The 26591-nt window shown below is 35.0% G+C and overlaps 1 protein-coding gene across 1 annotated transcript in view; it reads left to right on the top strand.

The window, feature by feature from the left end:
* Positions 1-5685: 5685 nt before the first annotated feature.
* LOC133517168 (CD151 antigen-like) overlaps positions 5686-26591 on the top strand; it is a 303900-nt gene continuing 282994 nt past the window's right edge. The window contains exon 1 of the mRNA XM_061850353.1: positions 5686-6313. The gene's annotated coding sequence lies outside the window, so the exon portion shown is untranslated. The remainder of the gene's footprint in view (positions 6314-26591) is intronic.

Below are 26591 nucleotides of genomic sequence, written 5' to 3'. Positions count from 1 at the left end.
CAAAATCCAGTTTTGGCTAAACACAAGTAGGTATTTACATATTACTAGCAGAATTACTAAGGACTTTAACATTACTGAAAAATAAAACGAGTATTTTTATGAGCCAAGTAATAAAATGCTATTCGAATGCTTTTACTCTATTAATTTGGCAATATTCAACTCTGCGTAAATTATCTGTCTTCAGCCCGGGTGACCTTCCCTTGTTTTCCCTTTTCTCGGTTTATGGAATGTTCAATTTTATAAATTCACAATTTATTACGAATTTAGAAATATTTATAATTTAAATCTTATTACACGTATGATAATTACCTAATTCAATTGCTTTTAGCTATGCTAAACTACTAATTTTAAACTTAAGAGGGGGTTAATGCAAAATTGCAGTTTTTATATTGAATTTTTACACGTCTTAATCAAGGACAAATACCATTAAAAAATTTACTTGGAAACTAGACTGAATTTGCGAGGGCAGACTCTAAGCAAAACCGTAAAAGGTTTTGCGCGATAAAAAAAACACCAAAATATGACAAATTAACATTTATTTTTTATTGTTTATTGTTACCCTTCATACATTGGCAGCATAATTTTACTATAAAATAGCTAGTAATATAGCCCAGGCTGACGCAACTAGGAACAAAATAAGTTTTGTATGGAACTTGTTTCGCAAATCTTTGCCAACGAAGAAAAATAAAACGTCAGTGCTATTTATTCTGTCAAGTTTACATCAAGTCAACTGTCAGCCTAATTGTTTTGTTTGTTATGAAGGCTTCAATGTTTTGTTCGGGTATTTCGTGCAATTTCTTTATTATTTAGTGAAAATATCGAAAATAGTGAACCGTGATCAGAGTAAAGAACGAGTTTGTTACAATGCCACCGAGAAAACGGTTTACTAAGTGTGAAATATGTGGCAAGCGAGCCACTCGAGAAAATCACGAAAAAAGGGATTTAATGACGAAATTTCCCTTGGATAAAGACCGGTACATATTGCTTTAGATACTTTTGACCTTATTTTGGTGCAGCAGGCTTTAAACACATCGAAAATTTGATATTTTATATTATTTTTAGTTGTGAACTAGGGATGTACTAAAACTATCGATAATTGTATGTTTATTTGTATATCAGTGTAAGTAATTAAATAAAATATGTGAAATTTCCTGACAACTTGCATGCAATATGACACAAAATTAATTCGTCGAAGATTTTCAGTGGAAAATTATCTATCATCTATGCATTAATGGTCATTATTTAACATATATGATTTGATTTATAGATGCATATTAGCGCTAAATAATCAGTTGATCATCTCATTAGCAAACACTTGGAATATAAACTGTACATAACCAAGGCTGTATGTTTTCAGATGCAGGCAGTGGGTTAAATTTGTTGGGAACGAAGACCTGATACATCTTCCCATAGAAAAGTTACATTTATTGAAACATGTATCTGCAGATCATTTTAAAAATAGTGCTTTTAATAAATAAAAATTAAGAAAAAAAATAGTGAAGGATTTTATAATTACAACCTGAGTGTAACGAGGTATTCTAAAATAGAATCGTAGCGTAGTGAGGGATTCAAGTGTTAACGCCTATGGGTGGTATTCCACCTATGCAATTTCTTTGTCCAATGTGTATTGCGTCTCACATTTTGATTAATGACAGAGTGAGACGCAATGACATTGGACCAAGAAATTGGATAGGTGGAATACCACCCTAAGGTGGAAATATTTTTGCTACCACGTGATAAATTTACATACTGCTTTTCACATCACCTGTGAGGAAATGATTATGGTACAAATAAATAAATAAATTTAATCAATGGTAATTAAATAATTTAACCTAAGAAGTATGCAAAAAACGGAAAAAAGTGATCCCTCCTAGTAGGGAAAAAAGTGCTACTTTGATCCTTCCTAGTGGTGAATAACAACAAGGTGTTCTAAAAAAAATCGAGTCCACATTAAGCCCGACCACGTATTAGTCCACTCATAGAACTATCCACTATATAACATAGAACTTAAATGTGGACTCGATCCTAACATGATTTCGAGTACAAAATTTGTAGACAAGAGTCTATATTTCAACCCTCCCCATTTTATCGATATCGATAAGAAACGCAAGCGTGTAGCGTACTACACTATTTAAATTGCTTATGTTGGTACTATGGTTCTTTGACAGTTCTTTGTCGTACATTTTGGTAATGATTTGCGAAACAAAGGGATTCCACTCGCTAGTATGGAAGTCCCGTCTCTTAAAACGTAGTGATTATATGCTCTTTGATATAGCCGAGGGATTTGACAAGCAAAATTTTAACCAGAAGTATACTTATAGCAGTGAAAATTCATATCTGAAGAACCGGGAGGACCTTTATAACGAATTTTAGGTCAAACATGAAAAAAAAACGCCCGCGATCTTGGATTTCTGTATTTTTCCTCTGATCAAGATGAAAATCTAATCTGAGGATCCGAGCGGCCCTTCATTATGATTCTGAAATCATATTTGGTAAAAGCGCCCTCCATCTTGAATTTCTCCATTTTTGCTCTGTTCAAGATGAAAATCGATATCTGGGGATTCAAATTTATTATAAAGGTCCTCTCGGATCCTGAAATATCGATTTTCATCATAATAAAAGCAAACACGGAGAATTCAAGATGTCGGGCGTCCTTGCCAAATTTGACCTCAGAATCATAATGAAGGGCTGCTCGAATCCTTAATTATCGATCTTCATCTCGATCAGAGCCAAAATGCAGACATCCAAGATGGCGGACGTTTTTGTTTTAATTTTTTACCTCAGATTCAATATAAAGGTCCTTTCGGATCCTCAGATATCGATTTTCATCATGATAAGAGCAAAGGACAGTTTCAAGATGTCGGGCGTTTTTACTCAATCTGACCTCGGAATCATAATGTTGGGCCGCTCGGATCCTCAGATATTGATTTTCATTATGATCAGAGAAAAAAATGCAGAAATCCAAGATAGCGGGCGTTTGTTTCATTTTTGACTTCAGATTCATTATAAAGGTCCTCTAGGATTCTCAGACATCGATTTTCATCTTGATCAGATCAAACATGCAGAAATTCGTATTGAACACGTCGACGTCGTAGGAACAGTTTGTATGGGAAAATATCATTATTGTTTTTACTATTTTCCTCGCATTCTTTCCATATTTTTTCATCGTTCAAACCATCCCTGGACCTAGAAAAATTCCAATACAAAAATTAGCCAAATCGGTCCAGCAGTCCGCGAATGTAACGAAGAGTTATAAATAGCAGCGAGATACCAGGACTTAGTAAAAATGTACACATTAAAAAGCGCCACCTACAACGACGATTCGTATTGATAACTTAAATTCGTGATAGTATCTAAATCACGAATTTAAATTATCAAAAAAACAACCTGAACAAATTTAAAATGAAAGTTTCTTAATATTAACGATTACTTAAAATGCATAACATCATCTCCATATAAAACCTGTTTTGATCAAGAGAAATCAAAATATGTAATATGAACCTAGCTTTTTTCCAGTTTTTGTTGGAACGACTAGCACATCATTTATCCGCACAATAAGGCATATTTTTTTTATTAAATATATAATTTTAATACTTCTTACTACGACTGTGACAACGGGACGCCATTTGCGAACTAAATAGCTCCGAGGCACAATATTGACGCCCCGCCCGCTTCGGCACAATGTGTGTGGGTCATTTTGCAGAGCTAGTTCGTGTTTATTATATTGAATGAGCGAATATTGAATGGTACTGAATGGCTGAATAGTGCCTTTAACTTTTTTTTTATTTTAAAGAGGGAAATTATTTTTGATGTTTTTGATGTGAAGGTTCAATTTGAGTGCTGGTTGATGCTTAAATTATGATTATTTTACCTGATTTCCTCGCATGTTTGGAGAAAAGTATTATATATGCCTCGGCAGGAACAGCAATTCGTGGATTCGCCTTCTTTGTCGAATCAAAATCGAAAGTCATCCACGAATTGCCCTTTCCCGGTCTCTGCAATAATGCACTATTGAGTGAGACCTATAGTTCTAATACGTATTTAGATAAGGTTTTTTTTTCACGTCATCCTACTCGTATTATTTGTAGAAAAAATGTGAATGTATTCTATGTGCAAACGATTCTTCAATATATACAACTTTAGATCCGTCCTGGGAGCCTCACAGATGACAAATCGTCCTTCCCAAATAATCTATTCTTCTCACACCTCAAATATTTTCCCGAGCTAAAGGCAGACATTTGTCAAAAATCTTACGACATCTCAATCTGTAACTTTGAGTTTCAAGATCACTGTGCAATATCTTTTTCATATCTCTTGCTCTGAAAGTGGGTCATAGTTGATGTACGAGTATAAATGTTCATGCCCGTAAAAAGTGTCATTGAACATGTTGATCATAATACACCCACTTGCGTATTCTTTTTTGACATAAGCATGGCATTTGACTTTGTTTCACACCAGAGACTTCTGTGCAAATGCGAAATGTATGGTTTGAGAGGTCATGCTTTAAAATTGATTAAAAGTTATTTAAGTGACAGGCAACAGTGCGTTCAAATAGAAAATATAAGTAAAAATATACAGACAATAACTAGCTCCAATTATTTAAGAAATTAAGTTGGTGTACCTCAAGGTAGTGTATTAGTCCCCTTATTATTTTTATTATATATTAATGATCTACCCGACATTTCCAATCACTACTATATACTCTTTGCTGATGACATTTCTATAATTATTCCTTGTAATGATGTAACTACATATAATGATGACATTAATAATTTAATAAATCTTGTGATTAATTGGTTAGTATCTAATAATTTAAATGTTAACTTAGATAAAACTAAATATATTCAATTTTGTAACAGGAAAGAACATGACAAAATATGTGGTAAGTATAACAATCATTTAATATCTGAAACTGATCAGCATACATTTTTTAGGAATGTTACTCGATAAAAATAATTCATGGAAGCCTGAAATTGAAAAGAAATGTAAAAAAAAGAATAGCTTTGTTTATACACTACGAATGCTTTCAACTCTAATAGATATACCAACAGCTCTCCTCGCCTACCATCGTAGATACGTAGCGTCAGTTCTCAGATATGGCCTTTTATTGTGAGGTAACTCTTGTGAGGTTGATAGGCTGTTTATCAGCCAAAAAAGTGCATTAGAGCTATAAGCAATGCACCACCACTTACAACATGTAAACCCTTGTTCAAAGAACTCAACCTCGTTACTTTGCCATCAATGTTTGTACTAAAAGTAGGTAAATTTGTAAAAACCTATCCAAAATTATTCACACAATTAAAGAATGTATGTAGTTTTAATACTAGGTACCCTACCAAACTTGTGCTGCCTAAACGGACTAAATTCTCTAAAATAGTTTCATTGTGTTGACTGTTTTAGAACGAAAAAGTAAATAATTTTTAATAAAAAAAAAACAACTTCAATGAGGGAGACCGCTGAAAGACAGATTTTTTTTTGATTTTTGATTTCATACAATGAAATTAAAACTAAATGAAGAACTTAATAATATCAATAAAGTGGTAAACTTAAATAAAAATTTCTCTCTTTTGGCTTCTAGTAAACCAATATGTTGTCACCATATGTCAGTCTGAAAACTATTTGATATGCTGTACATGTGTTTTCCTTTCGTTAGTCTTTCACTGAGTTACGGGGAACGAGGTTAGTTAAAATACATCGGTTTGGTTCCAGAGTAGGTATTCAGGAAGTTCAGTTCAGCCTTTCAGTATTAGACTGAATTAGTGAAACAAATTATTGTAGGCCAAGCCAGCATTTGCAATAGACATACGAAGCATTTTCATACTGTTAACAGGAAACTCCTTACTATGCTCATAGAAAACATGCTTCCGTGAACGAGCATTTCCATCAACTATGAAACCATTGCGGCATCTTCAAGTCCACGCGATTGACCGTTTGCTTTAAAAGGAGTAATGCGTTGCAATTACTGTATATTTTAGTTACCTACTGGTTAGAAGCGTCTGTGAAGGATTGCTAGTATCGGGGTCCGAGTGGAAATTCTGAGTCAGTACGGCGGCAACGCTGTGATACTAGTAACGTGTTTGCGAGTCCAAAATACTTTTATGCCGATGTTACGCGATTTTCGCGCGCAATTCAGACTGGAGATTTCACATGCATGTGTTTAAGTGTGTTACAATTTCATCCAAGCACTGATACCCTGAGGAAAGTGTAAATATTAGTGATTTAAGTGAATGTGTAGTATAATATTGTAAGTAATAGTGTTTAGTGATTACGGACGACCAAGGCGTACTTTTGAAAAGATTCTTCAGAATAAAAGGTAAGCGAACTTTTCGGGGCACTAGACCCGGTAATATGCCTAGGGCGGGTTTCAAAGAATTTGGGACGTCTGAAATCTTATAAATGAAGGGTACAAAGCGTTGAAGTAGTGTACTCTTAGTGTTTTGCGTCCGAAGACCGTAATTTTATGACACTTAAAAATGACACCGATCGCGATAACGAGTTATTGAAGTTAATAAGGCTCTATGTATATAGGTAAGTATTTTTTATCTATATGCTAAGTTTGGGGCTAGGTCGATCTGTGTAAGATTGTCCCCAAACGTTTATAATTATATTTATTTTAGAAAAATTGGCGTAAAAATACATACATCGATGCATGTTTATGCAATTTATTTTTAGTAAATGTAGGCAAGTAATCAATAATAGATAAGATGTAAAGCCATCCATTAAATAAAAATCAATAAATAAAAATCGTTGATTAAAATTTAAGTTATGTAAGATAGTTTGATAGTTATTACTATTCTCCTTATAAGTCTACTTAAGAGTACGACTTTCTCTGAACCAAAGGTTTCCTTTGGCAGAATTAATCTTTGTGTTCCTAATAGGATGTATTTAAGAAGTGGAGCCACCCAGATTTTTGATGTAGGTCCGGGAGCGGGGAGGGGGGGTGTTTAAGTTAAGGTTCTAAGTCACGTTTGATATCTTTTCAACTAAATCAAAAATGAAGTCGGTACCCATCTAAATCGGTTCAACGGTTATTGATTTCCCATACATCCACCCCCCTTTTCACACACTTAAGGGATAATTTTTGGGATAAAAACGATCGTACCAGTCCTTTCCCTGGACTCTATATACCTACCAAATTTCAACTCGATCGGTTTAGTGATGGTGCAAGCGTTAAAAGTAAAAAAACCTCTTCCTCCTCCTCAACGTACAAAAAGATTGTTACCAAACTTGACCTTAGTACTACATTAAAGCTTGATGATATCATGCTAAACGAGCACCCCCCCCCCCCCCCCCCCCCCCCAAAAAAAAAACAACAATCTTGGTGGCTCCCACTTCTCAAATCAATCCTTAAAAGGAAATCTGTGGTTCACGAAACGCTGTTCATTCAACATTGATAATAATAAAGCGCAAAAGATTTAATGCTAAAGCTACCTCTCGAGTTGGACCTACGCTTATACGCTAGTTCAAGGTGCCGCTTGCGTATGACTGTATTGTGTTGTCGTTGTATGTGTGTACATGTTATGTCACTGCGATGCAAAGTGACTCACATGGCTACATGGTCAGGTAGGTACTGTCGTGTGTGTTTGACACAGTTTAAGTGTACCAATGTTCAATGGATGGAGGACGACTCTTGATAAGACTCGGCGCGCATCAATAATGCGTGCCGTGACTTATACATATTATTAGTATCATATCAATAAAAACCCAACTGAGTTTTTAGTTTACATAGGTCTCCGGTACGCCGGGTCTTAATAAGTGTTCCGCACGAAACCTTGTTCACGGAACACTTATGGGATCACTTCGGTCTTGCAAAACGATTGAATGCGTTTTTCCCAAAGACCGTTGTACGTAGAAGCTTAAGAGGAATTCCTAGTTGCGATTTTTCCATACAAACGCTCTCGACTGATTCCTCCCTGGATTTTCAACCTAGAGCAGTGATTTTTTCAAATAAGATCAATATCATCAATATCTGTGCCGCTATGTTTTGCTTTTTTGGATTATTTTATTTTGAAGAAAGATACAGCGCATCGAAAATCGCAAAAACGGCTCAATTGAATTGGCTGTAAAAAAAGGCACAGTATACAAATATGACAAAAAATATTCAAAAAATCAAAACATAGCGGCATAGATTATTTCTTCCTCTTGCAGTTTCCAAAATTTCATAAAGATTGATTGCGTTTTGGAGGAGGAAACAGTCGAGAGCGAAACCTCGATTTTTGAGTTTTTTGCGTGTGAATTTTAGTCCGAGCTGCAGTTGTCCTTATCGCACGAATTAGAGGCGGAGACAGTTTCTAAATATACGTATACAGAAGGCATAGTAATGGGCATAACATGTTCATGGTTAAAATGAGAAAAAATACACCAACAACCAACAGTCGATCGCCGTAATATAACCAAAATACCACGTAGTTCTAAGAAAAGGGTGCCATGTGTTTTCACACTCTTTAATGTAACAACTATTATGTACCATGGTTTCGTAATAAAGATTTATATTCTATTCTATTCTAAAATGTACCCGTAATGGTCTGTCACTTCAATTCGTTTTTTTGTACATTGCAGGTCATGTAGTGCTTATGTTTAGTTATGTTTACTATTAAAGGCCTGTAAACAAAGCTAAGTAGGATAATAGGTACAACCTGCTTATTGTGATTAAAACATCATAAATACCCATTAACAATTTGATTGTCTTGCATTGCTCACACTTGTGCGTCACAAGTAAACCACTAGATAGCAAATTTACATTACCGATAGCCGATATCAAAATAAGGGCCATTTCGAAATGCGGCGGTTCAACGATTAAGGTATGTTGGGGTAATACCGGATGTGGGTGAAGAACGTAAAAAAATCATTTCTCCCTAATTTGGCTTTCTTTTTTAATGTTGGCAACATTGTGTAAGATGCCATTTCATTGCCTCGACTGCCAGTGTCCCAGCGCCACTCAGGGATATCGGGCTTGTGCTATGCGCAATCACATAGAGCAAGGTAAATTTCGTGTATCCGATCTTCGCCCTTTTTTTAATACTACGTCGGTGGCAAACAAGCATACGGCCTGATGGTAAGCAGTATCCGTAGCCTATGTACGCCTGCAACTCCACAGAAGTTACATGCGCGTTGCCGACCCTAACCCCCTCGTTGAGCTCTGGCAACCTTACTCACCGGCAGGAACACAACACTATGAGTAGGGTCTAGTGTTATTTGGCTGCGGTTTTCTGTAAGGTGGAGGTACTTCCCCAGTTGGGCTCTGCTCTAGATCTGGAATGACATCCGCTGTGCTGTGCCCCACCACACAAGGCGAGATGACATTCACAGTGCCCATACCTCTCTTTTTGACGTAGTTTAAGGACATACCCGGGTCCAGGCCCTGTAATTTATTTTGTGTATTGTGATGAAAATGTGTTTGTTTTTGTAATTGTGTTAATGTATAATTTCGTTTTAGATGTTTATTTATAAAACAATCCAATCAAAAACAGACCTAGGATTGCTGTAGACCAATATCCAATTTTGACCCTTCCAGGTAAAGATCGGAAAGAAACAATACGATCTTTACCCATTTAAAAAACAGCAGTGTAGGTCAAATTTTAAATTTTCTTCAATTTACCTACTTAATTATCACATTTATTGTTTTCTTGATCACACTTTCGTACCCTTATTATTATCCAGTACCAACGCGACGGTAAATCAAAAGGAAAAGATTTAGGTAGTCTATTTTGTATGTATGTGTATGTACACGTACTTACTGACAATGTAATTTTTTTAATTTCCGCTGCCCAAAGGTTGCCTGGAGATTGCGTTTTAGCGATTAGACCGCATGTTGTTTACCTGTGCTTATGTTTCTGTTTTCTTTTGTATTGTTTTCTTTATTCCATTTTTTATTCCATTATTTTTAAAACCTTTCTATATAACATTAGGTCTACTTGGGTGGCTTACAAGTTAGTATTTTGTTTAATATCTTGTAAACAGAAAAACTATGAAAATTACAAGAAATCAAACAAAAAATATATTTTATTCTATTACTTTACTCTTTGCATACGATCCTTACATTTTATCCAAAAAAAGATTGTATATCAACTATATATATAATTGCAATATTTTACCGTCAAAATCGCAATTGTTAGCACATTGTTTACTTATCAAATTGCCTTATGACTAAGTATCAAAGTTTGAGAGCCACAATTTTACCAAATGTTTGTATCAGGGTTAAGATCGTATACAAAAATACGAAAAATAGAACATTCGCTGACAACTTTTAAATTTGTATTGTTGGCTGCAATTTATATACGTAGGAGAAGGCTACACTCTGGACCTATTTCTTTGTGATACCTTATTCTCTTTCCATTTAAACCAACTTTTATTCACCATCCGATGTTACCCCTTGATGGCAAAACACTCGTTACCCTAAAAAAAGTATGTTTCATCTTTACACGTGTACAAAACTAAAACCTTTATATATTGAAGATTACCAAAATTAAGGCTGAATCTACGGTTATTATTTAACGATTTGCTCTGTACTTCAAGAATCTGACACGATCTAGAAAAAAAAAATCGCGAGTTCTCTCAATTGGTCCCAAAATTGTCCGGCATTATCCCAACATACCTTACCCAGATTGTCATTGCGATACGTTCTTCAATAAGACGGCACAAGTTTAGCCCCATCGTACTACTACTACTATTTAGATTGTAGGTTAACCATACCTACTTACAAAATTTCACAACACACCATGATCACACCCAACTTATTGTCACGGATAGGTACGACGACGGAAGCAAGGACCTCATTCTTTTTCGTAGTCTATCGTAGTTTATCTGTATTAATTACTAGATACAGTATAATATAATAAATAAATAATCAATATAAATAAATATTATAGGACATTATTACTCAAATTGACAAGTACCACAGTAAGCTCAATAAGGCTTGTGTTGAGGGTACTTAGACAACGATATATATAATATATAAATACTTAAATAAACAGAAAACACCCATGACTCGGGAACAAATATTCATGCTCATCACACGAATATATGCCCTTACCAGGATTTGAACCCGGGACCATCAGCTTCGTAGGCAGGGTCACTACCCACTAGGCCAAACTGGTCGTTAAAATAATAATTAAAAACAATATTATGTGATAACATCAAAAACAACTTGTGTCGGGCAGCGCAGGATGAATTCCGGCCGGCTCGCCGGCAATGTCAACGGAACGGCGCGCAATGAGCGGGCGCTCGCGTCTCGCATCTGTGTGCGCGCACTCACACTTAGATAGCTCCCGCTCCCGCCCACCGCAGCGCGACAGAAACATAGCTTCAAAAATTCGAGATTTGAAAAGTTGCTCAGCTAGGAATTGCTCTTAAATTTGGAACAGTTATAGCAATTAACGCTACCTACTAATATTGTAAATAACTCAAAAGCGCTTATTCATTATTTTAGGCGTAAATTTAGATGGTTAAGAGGGGTAAGCTCAAACATTTTTTTTTTTTTGCAAGAATCGTGTGGGGTACCATTAGAAAGCTTGCAAAAAAATAGAATAAATAAATATTATAGGACATTATTACACAAATTGACTAAGACCCACAGTAAGCTCAATAAGGCTTGTATTGAGGGTACTTAGACAACGATATATATAATATATAAATATGTATAAATACGTAAATACATAGAAAACACCCATGACTCAGGAACAAATATTCATGCTCATCACACGAATAAATGCCCTTACCAGGATTTGAACCCGGGACCATCAGCTTCGTAGGCAGGGTCACTACCCACCAGGCCAAACCGATCGTCAAAAATGAAGTCGATGGACCGAGTTTTAGTTCATTTTACGTGCAGTAGTCCTAAGTAAAAAAGCATTTAAAGTTGCAAGTTTTCCATACTAAAAAACGACGTACGCGTTTGCGGTAAGTCTAATTTTGTATGGGTTTTTGAGTTTCCAAAACGTCCCGCTTGGCGCGCTGTTTCTAAAATCAAACGCGTAGATCACGTTTCGCTATCGAATAAATTTACACTAGGGGCTCTGATAATTACCAACTAAGACGAGCATGGACACGGCGGGAAAATTATCAGGTTAACCTTATCTTTCATAGTTTTTTGACTGCAAGCTGATCTTAGGTTACTAACGGTTAGGTTACTTAGCTAGTATCAGCTTAGAATGGTAATTTATATAAGGAAGTGCTTTAGATTAGTTTTAGCTAAAACGTACCATCTTCAAACTGTTGGCATTAAAATTAATGACATATATGTGTTTGACAGAAAGTTGAAATTTTACTGGCAATTTTTTTGTGGGTTATACTTTTTTCCCGAGGGTTATAACTAACTGAGAGAAAAAGACACAACAAAATACAACCTTATTTTAACGACAATAAGTTTAAATTTCGAACGAGGTTTCTAATTACCGAGCTTCTCATGTGCTATGGATAAGAATAATATTTATTGTTTGAATTTTTGTTTAAAATTTGAATTAAGAATTAAATTCTTGATTGTCGTTTTGTTTTTTATCGTAATAAAGTGCATAGGGTTAGTAAGCCGCATAGAGCTAACAAAGACATTCAATATTTATTTGTGTGTATTTGATTCATCGAAATAGGTAATACAAAAAGTATCCAATTTATATTAAGTACTATTACATTAATATATACAGGTGGATATTTTTTAATAGACCAGTGAGGCCAGCTACTCGAGGTATTTTTTCAATATTTATTTGTGTGTATTTCATTCATCGAAATAGGTAATACAAAAAGTATCCAATTTATATTAAGTACTATTACATTAATATATACAGGATGGATATTTTTAAATAGACCAGTGAGGCCAGCTACTCGAGGTATTTTTTCATAGAGTCCTGGTCATATTTTGCTATATTTAATGCAGTTTAAATGCGATTACTTAAGGTTTGTGGACCTGGATAAGGGTTGTGTGATGGACACAGATAGAATCCAAATATTGCTAATGGAAATTTTAATCCAATGTGGTACAATAAGGTTTCACGGCAATTATGAGTAGGTACAATACTACATCATTAATATTCACATTAATACAGCTTCTCGGCACAAATTAAAAACCTTTGAAAGAAAATAAAAATAAAATATAGAGGTAGATAAAATATGAGCCTTTTGTAGCAACCTATTATTACCTACGTGAATTTTACGTTAATACAGTTTTATATAAGAAACGAGCTTAACCAATAAAAATCGAGAAACGCCGAATAAAAAACTTAATAAATACGTATAATGTTTAATGGCTACTCTACTCGATGGGCCTTCACACTGGCCCACTAAGATGGGGTAATGGCGTCGGATGGCTTATGACGCACCGGATGGCGATAGGATGGCCACTATGGCGGTTTTTCGTCCGCATATCAAAGTAAGTGGGCCAGCGAGATGGCGCGTACGCATCTACACGTGGTCCATTCCAAAGTACGCGCTCTCAACCATCACATGTCCCTCTCGCTAGTCCAGCGCTGGGTCGTTGTGTACAGGAGCCAACCATCGCATAGCCATCTCGCTGGTTCAGCACTAGGCCATTGTGTAAGGGAGCCATAATGTTTATATATATATTTTTTTCTGTTTGAGTCGGACCCAATCTACATGTTTGAAATACAATAGTTGCCACTATGTACTTAATCATTGTCATAGGTTATTATGAGGTTCTATATCTAGAGTTCTTGACGGATTTAGTTTTCCATGTACGAAAACTACGAAACTGTCATGTTTCTTATCAAATCTGATTCTGACATTGTTGTTATTTTGATGTTTGGTAAACATTTTACAGCAAGATCCCAGAGCCGCCAGACCTTACTTATTTTCTCATGACTAAAATGTGTGGGATAATATAGTGTTCGTATGTAAGTAATTTTAATGTCTGCATACTTGCTATATTGGCCCGACGGCCATTTGTCCGGGACAAGGTGCTAAAGGTAGGTAAAAATATTACCAAATTTTTTTAAATTCTCATGATGGATTTTTATGTATGTTTTAGAAATTATTGTTCAAAAATTATAATCAACATTGTCAGATCATTTCCGCCGGCGGACTATTACCAGGCGGTAACTATATTATAACTTTTCTTATATTCTCACTCTTGATTTTATATATGATACTCAGGGATCTATTACTATTACATTTTGTAAGTAGCCCAATTGGAGGGGCCCAACCATCCCCCCCAAACCCACATAAAGTTTATATGTGTGTCTGTGTGAAACTTAACACAACAATTAAGTCTGTGACCATACGGAACACTTATCACCAGTCATGACTAGGGCTTGGCCATTTTTTTTAAATAAACAAGGGCTCTGACAGTGTCAAAACCGACATATACGCTATCGAGATCGTAATTTACTTTCTATATATCTCGCTCGCACTTATATACGAGTACGAGCGAGATGCATAGAAAGTAAGTCACGTTCTCGATAGCGTTAATGTCACTGCCGAACTCGTGGTAGCCACACTTCCTGTCATCCACGATGACGCGCAGATTTGTCATATTTAACCTTTAATAATGATATAAAGCCATACATGATATAAAGTCGTTACCTTTATAAATAGTATAAATGTATGGTTTAGTTCAATACATGCGACGTTATATTGCTATCTAATCCATCCATGCGAGCTAGTGAATTCGATTGGCCATTCTATAAGCGTCCCTTATTAGTCAATCCGTCTCACACTAGATGAACCGAGTCGCATCGCTTGTAACATCCTAATCAACATGTTCACGGCCCGGTGGTTCACACATTTACGCAAATTACTTTCACATACTCCTATGTTTAACTAATTTCGGTTCGCAATTTGAACTTTAACTTAAAGATAACAAGTTTGATTGTCAGATGCACGATTCAGCTCGCAACGTTTTTGGTGTGTCTATTATCAAAGGTCACGATTGAACATTGTCGTGGATGTTATCAGCGTAATCACAAATACTTCTGTTTGGATTGTTTGGGGATCTATTAGTCGCTTCGTTTATATTAAATTATAATGGATTGCTTAATTATTGTCAGTTAGTAAATATTTGCGCGGTAATAGAAGCGGTGGTGGCCGAGTGGATATGACGTCCGACTTTCAATCCGGAGGTCGCGGGTTCAAATCCTGGCTCGTACCAATGAGTTTTTCGGAACTTATGTACGAAATATCATTTGATATTTACCACTAGCTTTCCGGTGAAGGAAAACATCGTGAGGAAACCTGCATGCATCTGCGAAGAAATTCAAAGGTGTATGTGAAGTCCCCAATCCGCATTGGGCTAGCGTGGGGACTATAGCCCGAGCCCTCTCACGCATCAGAGGAGGCCTGTGCCCAGCAGTGGGACGTATATAGGCTGAATTATTATTATTATTATAGTAAATATTTGTGAGATTTCGTAGGCGAGGCAACCTCTGACCCCGTAGAATACAGAACAATGGCAACATAGTAGAGGTATACAGAAAGTGCGCCTTCTAAACCTACTCTAACATTTCACGGCTGACAAAAAATACCCAAGTTAAACAATGTTCATTATTAAGTATATCTCTATGCATATCATTCAAATAGTGCAATATTTTAGACAAAATTAAATTAGAATTTGTGCGCTTCAAATCGTTTCAATGTGGGAATGCAATAGTTATGAACTTAGTTAATAGCGCTGATTATATATGAGTAAATCAATTCGTTGCTATAACTAGTTGTCTCCTAATAACAAAGGTAGGTACCCATGGTCAGTTATAACATTTTAGTTTTAAAGAATTGAAATTCACCGAACTTGTCTTTTGTGCCAGCAGGCTATAAGCCTATTTTAATGATTCATTGGAACGGGCTTTGAATCATCAACTTTTTTTTTAAGCTGTCGTATTCTAGCTGGCTGGTGGCTAATAAAAAAAAAATTGAGCGACCCAGATGTTGCTGGAAAATCTATTCTTAGAAATTGGATGTGTTATTTACTATATCTATAGCAAAAGTCGTCTATTATATAAACTAAAAATATGTAACAATTTGTCTATATACATGTACATAGGTAGTTATGGTCTAATCTAAAAGCAACAAAGTTAGGTATTTTGATAACTTAAAGTAATAAAACCTATTACAGGATGCGTGCGTGCGTGCGTGCGTGCGTGTGTGTGTGTGTGTGTGTGTGTGTGTGTGTGTGTGTGTGTGTGTGTGTGTGTGTGTGTGTGTATACAGCGTGTTTTTATTGAATTCCGTTAACTCCTCGGTATGGCTAAGTACGTTTAAGGTAACTAAATGGCATAGTTAACTTCAAAACATCCAGCAGCCAATTTACATTTATAAGGCAGCATCGGGTAAATATTAATCTAGTCAAAAATATATGAGTACTTATATTTTACTTTATTTTTAAAATATACTCATAGCAAGAAATTTCATTTGTTCTTAAAGCATATGCAACGCTGTTCATTTTGTCCTAATAAGCGAAGCGGTAGGTACTTAAAAAGGCATGCTAAATTTCAAGCTGGACACGCTAATAGGAATCACAGGGTAATTAAGAACTGGTCACCAATTGGCCCTACATTCGAAGTTTATTTGTCCTTAATGTCAATGAAATGGCCCGATTTATGTAACAACAGCGTTTCACATTTAGCCTGAGACTCGTGATAGAGGGAACACAGAAGCGCAGGTAACGCCCCATTTGCCTATACATAAATATATTTGCAAATTTAATAAAACTTTATCAGCATTTTCAGCACTGAATGAATAGCGAGAGAACTATTCAGCTGCTACCCGCTCGTATATCTTTGTGTTGCTTCGTACTACGCTTGAATGGAAAATGAACGTGAATTCTTTGGAGAACTTTATTCCTTCCGTCTTGTTTTAGTTTCAGATTACGGACGTGGTAAGAATTCGTATGTTTAGAGCAGACATATTTTTGTTTACGAGCCATGCGATATTTTCCTGGCCAAAATGAAAGTTGAATTGCGAAACTTTCATAACGACTTAAGTCTTTGTTAAACGTAATAAAGAAACCATTACCTATATTGAAATAGTTAGAATATAGCGAACATAATCATTGGCAGAATCGTTGTAAACGCATCATAATATAACAAATATCACAATTCACAATGGTGGGATATAGTAGATTGTTAACTAAGAGATGAAATGGTGCCTTTTACCAGAGTTTATTTCGAATACGAGGAAAGTAAAATACATGTATATTAAAAAAACATGACTATGTTTAAACTTTTATAATATTTTATGAGGGACCTTTTAATTAAGAATATAGGTAAAAGTAGGTATCGTTATTTATAGAATGGGGAGCTAATTATCAAAATGAAAATTGTACAATAAATCCATTTAAAATTAAAATTTAATTGATCATTGTAAAAAAATAAAACTTACTTGGAGAGTGAAATGCTCTAGAGCAAAAACACATCACTTTCTGCATACATAGAACAAGAATGACCCGCTCTCAGAGCAGAAAAGATAAATAAATAAGGTCAATATACTTACACGCAACGTTTACTATTTTCTCAGTAAGTTACTCGGCCACTCGGTGACCCAATAAGATTAATTTGTGACCAGCAAAGTAATTATTAACGTCATCTTAGTGCTGAAATATTTATAAAAGTCAATTTGACTAAGTCTTTTGAAATGAATAATTAGGTACATAAGGAAATAACTAGACTATGCAAATGCTTTTAAATCGCACAGCTACTCGTAATACATTACCTATTACGGAATCGTGTGAAGTTCTATTGATTTATTTGCGGTGAATACTGCTAAGGGGCCTATTGAAACTTAAAATATAGTGTTTGTTATTCATAATAGAAGTTGAGGTGGGTGGATTGATCCGAGCGTCTAGCAGGTAAGGTTCTTGTGCGCTACGGCTCCGCACGATCAGTGAAAGTAGAACCAATAAGCTTCTAAGTCTCTATAGATATAGGTACCAGATACAATATAAATAAATTTAAAGCATAACATCGGATTTCTATGTTTTAAGGTAAACATTTTTATTTCTACTCGTAAGTTAATTATATCGTGGAAAAAAATTTACTTTTATCTTATCGACAGTAGCTTTCACGCGTGTGTGCACAAGGCACAGGGCACATATATGTATTAGAAAAATTCTGGCACAATTTAATTCTTTACGGCTACTATTTTAAATAAGATATGATAATCTTTATTACACTGAAAATTACCCAAAATTATAATAATCATAAATTGTTTTAGACACTTATACGGATTATTTAAAAACGTACAGGCCTAATAATAATACCATTCACCGATATGATACATTACGTCATGAGACCATACACTGGCAAACTCATCAGTAGGGCACATACGACCCAACAAACCCTTTAGTTCGGAATTGGATATAACATTGATATGACATATATGTTAAGCTTATTCGAATTTAAATCTTAATGCAGCTGATACAGAGTTGATATTTCTTCCAGATGATCTTGCAGTTAGAGCGTTTTGACATACGACACGACAGCACAGCGCAACTGTCGTGTCGTTGACAAATGATGTCTTGAAACAATTCAATGCAAATAATCTAAAGTTTCGTAAGCTCGAGTTTATTTTTGAATTGAATAATTAATTATTTTGAGTTACTTTTCCTTAAATTTAGAAATTATTTAATTGCTCAGTAGGTCATATATTCACTGAAAATAAAGAAAAAAATTTACGGAAGGACTATGTCTTACTGGGCCTGTTATAATGAACTTCCATTATGCTGTTGTTTTCTTCCTATAAATTTAATTATTTACATTTACTATTTCATATCGTGCCTCTCGATCTCCAGCAGCCCTCTAAGCTTCACTCAAGCTCAACCGCACGGCTACCAGTCCCTTCGCAGTGATTTATATATCAGTCGCTCTACATACAGTGACAGCATTTGAGGATCATTATCTTCTGTAATTTGCAACAAATAAGCCCGGATATAGTAAGGATGTAGTTTAGATGTAGTTTTATAGTTTTTAATAATTTTCATTAAGTTTTTCTTATCTTTAAGAAATTAGGTAAGATAATGGTAAAAGATAAAAACATTTTTAAAGTTTCAATTTAATATATGAGCAGGATTGAACCAAACCCCCGAACACCCTGATGGTTGTTATTAAGGGACCTAAAAGCGAATCATACTTCTGTTGTATAGATATACTTACTGGCCATCTCGTTTGCAAGAACATACGTGCGAATAAGAACGATAACAAATTAAAGGGTTTGTTTGATTCAATAGCTTACGAAATTGTATTTATATTGTTATAAAATATGTGGGATAACAAATAATATAAAATAATAAACTTGCTCGATATTTGTCATTTGAATGTCCATAATCAGAAAGGCCAAGTGAGTTCAGGTTGAATGTCAAAGGTTAAAAAAATCTGTCAGATAGAACATGGATAGAACTAAATAAGGCTTTATTACATCAAGCAATCTCCATAGTCCCATATGTCTTTGCCTGTCAGGCAAGGTTTTGCTTTATAACACTACGCTAGTACTTAATTCTTTGTAGTTTGGTATTTTTGTTTTTTATGACAGTTATTTCTAGGGTTCCGTACCTCAGTTAAAACCGGAACCCTTTAGGATAATTTTGCTGTCCGTCTATCAAGACCGCTTTTCTCAGGAACGCCTGTAGGTAACAAGCTGAAATTAATACCAAATACTGACCTGATACTCCTTGGAGCAGTAAAAAAACCGGTCAAGTGCGAGGTCGTATTACTCGCGCACCGAGGATTCCGTACAAACTTTGAATTATCTCGTGTAACTATAAAGGCGAAACATTTTTGAAACTACCTACACTAAGTATAATTGTGTCTCTATCCATCTATCGGCAAATTGTCTAACTAATTTGTGCGATGTAATGCACGTACGTTGGTTTTTCGAGGATAATTGTCTATCAAGTGAACCGTTTTCAAAAATTGATCTTGTATTTGAAATCTCATAGAAATTTCTTACGGACGGACGGACGGACAGACCATAAGTGTTCCTTTTGTACCTTTTTGGTACGGAACCCTAAAAACAAACTTCTAAGTGAAGCCAATCTAAATAAAAGGCCGTTTATGCTGCATAGTTATATGGCGCATATATTGTTGCTCGCAAGGGTATAAAAAAAAGTTTTAAAACTTTTATAAATTTTATTGTCGTCAGTGTCACATATGTAAAAAATGCACTTATAAGGAAATAAATACATTTTATCTAGATTCTTTACAGTGCGTATGTAAGCAGAGAATGACCAGTTGTCATAACAGTTTCGCCTCTGGCTAGTTACGCTTATTCTTTAGCTTAGTGACAGACGTCAAACGCCGAAAATGGCGGACACAATTTGTTTTCGATAGCCTGTCTAGTAAAGTATGTCAGTGGCTAGATAGCGATTTGATTCGCAACGTTGTATAGTTGTATCCTAAAGATAGTGTAGGGAACATCTAAAATGTGATGCCTCTTATTTATGAAATTCCATTTAGGGAGAAAACGTTTTCCACTAACTAAATCTTAACAAATCATTTTGATTTTGATGTCGATCGCTTCAGCATAATATATTATAGGTATATAGGTTTCGCTTTTTTGAAAACAAAAAATCTTTTCCAAATTTTGAAAAAAAAGGAAAACCTATAAACCTAATTTTTCATTGTCTCAATTACACACACAACACACAACACACTAAAAAATTATGGAGAATGGAAAATATTTAGAAGTGGAAAAACGTTTTCTCTTTTTGTATGGACGATCACGTATGTTATAAAATTGTTGCAAAAGAAACCCGGTCCGCTTTTAAACCCACTATTTTAAGTCGTACTAAAAGAATCATAAAGTTCTCAGATTTAATTTATCTATCTATATGAATTTGACTATTCCTTGGGAGCGAAAATTTGATAATATATATATTCTTGCATAGTTTCATAGCGCATATCTTGGACAGTAAAAATACCATAAAATCTCAATCTTTTCTGCGGGAGTAAGTTCACAAACTTACAAACAAAGTTAGATATAACTTTTTTAGTATCCTGTTTTTCGGGGTGTTTTTGTATAAAAAAACCCGACAAGTGCGGACCCGCCCACCGTACAAATTTAACATATGTATTTTTTTAATTCTTTTTTTACATAGATAAAGTTTTGAGATTTCTCCCTGTACTTGTAGTGTAAGATGATATTACTTGACAAATTTCATAAGTCTAGGTCAACGGAAAATACCCTATGAATTTTGATTCGCTTGAGAGTGTAAAAATATACGTTTTTTGCGGCATAAACGGCTGTCTGTTTTTTTACGATAACTTAGAAGTTTGATTTTTTCACAGCTTTAAGGGACTGAGTATATTGTTTTAATTTTAGGGCGTTCCAGAGATAATTAATCTTGACAGACAGACGGACGAATGGACATTAAAGTGATCCTATAAGGGTTCCGTTTTTCTCTTTTGAGGTACGGAACCTTAAAAATGTACGCGCCGAATATCACTTAGTTGCCAAGTATGTATTTCATTTCAGTTAAAATTTAAAAACCAATAATTTTTATGCTCACCAATACCATACTTTATCTTCCTTATGTAGCGGTTTATTACAGATAAAGATAACTGAATTTTGACAGTAGCGACAATTCACCAAGGCAGGGGGCTGGAAATTTAATTACGGTAGAAAGGCTTTGGAGCGTAGTGGGCTTTTGTGATCTTTAAAACAGTTACCTACTCTCTAACGCTTGCTCGTTGGCTTCCTTTGAACTCGCCTTAAGTAAGTAAGTAAATACTCTTTATTGTACCAACAATTATACATTTTACATACACCTAGGCCTTAATATGTTACTTTAAGAACAACCAAAGATGGAAATAGGTACCGATAAAACAACTGTGTTCTGTAATTAAACTGAGCTTGATTCTGATACATAGGTATATAAGGCGAGTAATTAATGATTTTGTATAGGAATGTCCCTTTGAAAGAAATATACCTAGGTACCTATACACATGTTAGACAGTTGTTCATTTATTTTCGTACTTGACTAGCATTCGACATGCTAATACCGAATCGACATGCTTCACATATTATGCTAAACACACACATATGAATTACATAAGGAGCAACGACGTTGAATGAATAATGTAATCAAAATGTTCCTTGAATCTTGATGTTCTGACGATGTTCATAATGTTGCCAACTGTAATTTTGGTTGACCAGGTTTTCAATAGGTCGATCTTCGTTCTTTTAGTGTAGTTATCTTCGAGAGCGCCACATGTAAACTTTTACAGCCCTTCCTCCTCATTGTGATTTTAACGCTTTTGCGGTTCCGTCCTAAGAGTGGCATTGGGATGAAAAGTGCAGTAGCGACTGTTGCGACGTTGAAACAATATGCTGTTGATAATATGTTAAAAGATTTATTTCACATATTTATGGAACCCCAGTTGTTTTGTTGGAAACTTATGTTTCATGGTTTATATAAATATATAATATAAGTACTAAATTACCCATAAATAGAAATACCAAACATGACTTGCCAATGCGAGAATTTGTGTTCATATTTAAAGTATTTTTATCCGTAAGTATTAGGTAATACATGTAGTTACAGTCGCGTCTAAAAATATCGGAACGAAAAAAGTGCCGAAAATATGTATAAACGACCTTATTGACCATATATTAAGTTAGTGTATACATATTTTTGCCATTTTGTCTGTATCGATATTTTCAGACGTGACCGTACATCTAATGCACAAGACTGAGTTATTCATAACGCCTCAACTATAATATACAAAGTGATCGCATTTCGATAGTTCATTGATGCGTTTAGCCCCAACCATTCATAACTGGTACACATACGCATGCTTGTACCGGTGTACGCATCTGGCATTGGCACGTGGCCACGTGGTGCAGTAAAAATAACCGGCCCGACGCGGTGAGGGCGCGCTCTTGATCGATAATATAGGACAACAATAGAATGAACTTACTTTTAACAGGTTTTATAAATAAATTATTTGAAAATTTCTCGAATATTTATAATATGCATTCTTTATTTCAAGAATGCCATCGCCATTTGGCAATGCACCATAAAGTCAACTCTAAGGTCGAACAGTAGTAACATTTATATAATAATAAATATAATGACAACACTCAGCCTAACCTAACCATTGAAGAGAGAACCTTGGGGCTTATTCTGATTCTAATAATAGGTTATACATTTCATCTAGATTTATTTTTAGGGTTCCGTACCTGAAAAGGAAAAAATGGAATCCTTATAGAATCACTTAGTTGCCCATCTGTCTGTCAGATCCTTTACTCGGGAATGCGTGGAGGTGTCGAATTGATACCTTGAAATTACTTATGACTCAGACTGTCCCGTAAAACTGTGAAATCAAACTTCTAAGTTAACGTAAAATACGGCCGTTTAACTAGAGGACATAAAAGAAACAGAGGTAGGCAATTTAAAAGATGGTCCGATGAAATAGAAGACATGGCTGGAAGGACTAAAACATGGACCAGATTAGTGCAAAATAAGGAAGAGTGGAGAAGATTGGGGGAGGCCTTTGCCCAAAGGCACACAGAATCGGTTATCGTAGATTAAGGAAAACTATAGATACAGTATAAAAATGTATTTCTGATATGAGGCTATAAATAAATAAAATAAATATACTTATACTACTACTAGTTATAACTTTATTAAATCCTTGTAGTCTTTCTACTCATATATTTATTATAATGTACCAATTACAAGATAGCATGAATTAAATGAACAGAAAGAGCACGTTGAACAACTCTTAGGCGAGATTCTTTTAAACTTATAATAGTTTTATAGTTATGCTTGTACTGAACGTCAGAAATTAATTTTATAGTTTTTAGGTAGTTGCACTCGACGCATTGTTCTGGGCGATTAAATTAAAACTTAGTCGGCAGGGCTTGCCGAGTTATTTAAATTTTGTGAAATAAATGTGGTGGTGGTGTTGTGGGTCGTTGAAACTTCAACGAAACCAAACGTTTACGTTTAAGTCGCAACTACATAGTTGAAAAGCTAGTTAATTTTTCAACTAGTCGATTTCGTGAACTTACTAAAGTAGGAGTGGCAGGAGTGCAAACGTTGACTTGTTTATTAGTTGATATCGTCAGCTACTTTTTACTTCAACTGCGTATCTCATGCTCCGTCTCATGTTCACTTAACAGTAACGTACGGGAACCCAATAGCGGTTTTTTTGCTACCCGTGGTGTTACCATAACCACTTTTGAATAGCCGTCTAAGTACAAGTATGTTGGTACATTTGTTGGTTAGTGGTTGGCGGGCAGTTAAAAAAAATTGTGAAGGATCGTGGATTTGGTTAGTTTAGTCCACGTTGATGCTATAATTGGGCTAATACTTAATCTGACAATAATGTTTACGCATTTTCTTAATTTGACGAATAATGTCGTAGGTGTTCGAACTTGAACCGTCAGATTAAAAATATGAGTACAAATACAAAGTCAAATTAAATATTAGCACAATTAAATCATCCACTTGGAGCAAACTAACCAAATCCATAATCTAAGTACTTACTCGTAACGATTTTTTTTACTGTCTACCAGCCCCCTATCAACCAACGAATCAACATAAAAGTGGTTAAGGTAGACTCCACGGGTAGCAAAATATCACTCATATCTTAAACTGACGTGCTTGAGTAACTACAAAGATCCTCCTTTCGGCTCCCTTACCACACAGTCCTCGGCTCAATAGTATCACGTGGGTACGAATTTTCAAAGAAACGCTCAACGTTAACGTCGGAGACCGATAGTTGCCCCATTGAAATATCGATTTTACTGCTTGCCATTAGAGTTTGATTTTATAACGTTATGTTAGTTGACGAACTATCAACGTTTGAATTACGACTACGTTAATTTACATGAAGAGACAAGACCTTTTTTTAACAAAAAAAATTATAACGTGCGTGAAGTTTATCTCTTTAGTATTTTTTTTTTGTACTAGGTACGAAGTAAGTACTGTATTTTTTCGTCAAATGTGGCATAGCTATTCTGCTATACCGTAAATTGAGGCTGATTTGCTCTTTGGGGAACTTGGGTGTCATTGATCCCTTTTGATTCGATTTATTATCATTGAATATGTTTCGAACTTCGAACATGATCAAAGCTATGGACGTGATGTTTTCTTGTTAACATGCTGAGAACATTAAAAAATTACTTACTTTAATATGATAATGGCAGTGGGTATATCACTATTGTATACAATCTTTTTTCTACGAGTCACCCAAAATAATAAGTTTTTTTTCACTATAAAACCTAAATTATTAATGAAAATTGGTAAGTACCTCAGTAGACAAAAGACATAAACGCGCGAAGTCCCCCGCCCGCCCGTCCTCCGTTTAGTATTTTCTATGGGAGCGCGGCGGCACGTTATTGGTCATATTTTTTTATAGCTGTACAGCACACGCACTACAGCGTATCGAAATGAATCTTATAGTTTAGTTGGCATCCCATACATGGAAAGTACGCAATTATAGTTTGGTATACGGACCGTGCGCATTGGAGGGTCTGCCATCTTGTGGCCTGAATCGGAACCATAAACATGTACATTTACACGTCACATGTTTTCTTGTGCATAGTAGGTTCTGCCATCTTTTAGGCTACATCGGAACAATAAACATCACATTTACGCCTCGCGCCAAAAATGTGACGGCTCCTGTGCTGCCTCCTACAGTTCATGCACGCTCCCTATACGAAATCTTAATTTAACTATTACAGTCGACGAGTAGAAACAATTAATAAACACTGTAGGTATACGATTTTAATAAAAAACGTTAATAGTATTATCAATCGGGATATAATAGAGAGTTTTTCAGTCGAGTGCCGTGTTTAGGTAACGAAGCTTGCTGTGTTGCCTGGTAAGGTACAAGATTGAAAAGCTTGATTATATCATTATTGTATACAATACTTATTCTACGAATCATCTAAAATAATACTTTTTTTACTATAAAACCTTTTTAGGGTTCCATACCAAAAAGGTACAAGAGGAACCCTTATGGTGCTACTCTGTCGGTCCGTCCGTCTGTCTGTCCGTCTATCACATCTCTAAATATCTCAAGAACCACTTAAGCTATCGATTTGAAATTTGGAATAGTTATGAACAACGCTAACCCATACACATTGAAAGTATTATTTTTTTATTAACTATGGAAAATGCCCAATATGAAGAGGGGGCAAAATTTCAAAGTCTAGTGACTAGGTCAAGTGGGGTATCATTTGAAAGAGCTCAAATTATACATTCCAAAACATTTTGTTCTTTTTTTTTCATAGAGAAAAAAATAAAAGATCAATTATTGAAATCGGTTCACATGATAGAGAATTATCCTCGAAAAACCAACATACGTGCATTACATAGCACAAATTAGTTCGACAATCAAAGTCAAAGTCAAAGTCAAAGTCAAAATATTCTTTATTCAAATAGGCCTAGCAACAAGCACTTTTAAATCGTCAAATTTTACAAATATCATCTTAATCTAAATATCAAAGCAATTTATTGATGCAGTTATTATTGTTCTAAAAAAAACATTGAACTATTATAGATATGGTAAACTTAATAATAAGAATTTCACAAAAAGATCGTCAAACATCAAAATTGTATAAAAATACTAGTCTAGAACCTTTCTAGAATAAAATCTAAATGTCAAAAAATACGGTATATATATACATTGAATTATCAATTTCATCAT

This window comes from Cydia pomonella, chromosome 4 (assembly GCF_033807575.1).
Source record: "Cydia pomonella isolate Wapato2018A chromosome 4, ilCydPomo1, whole genome shotgun sequence".
Classification (NCBI taxonomy): domain Eukaryota; kingdom Metazoa; phylum Arthropoda; class Insecta; order Lepidoptera; family Tortricidae; genus Cydia; species Cydia pomonella.
This window is presented reverse-complemented; position numbering and strand designations above follow the sequence as displayed.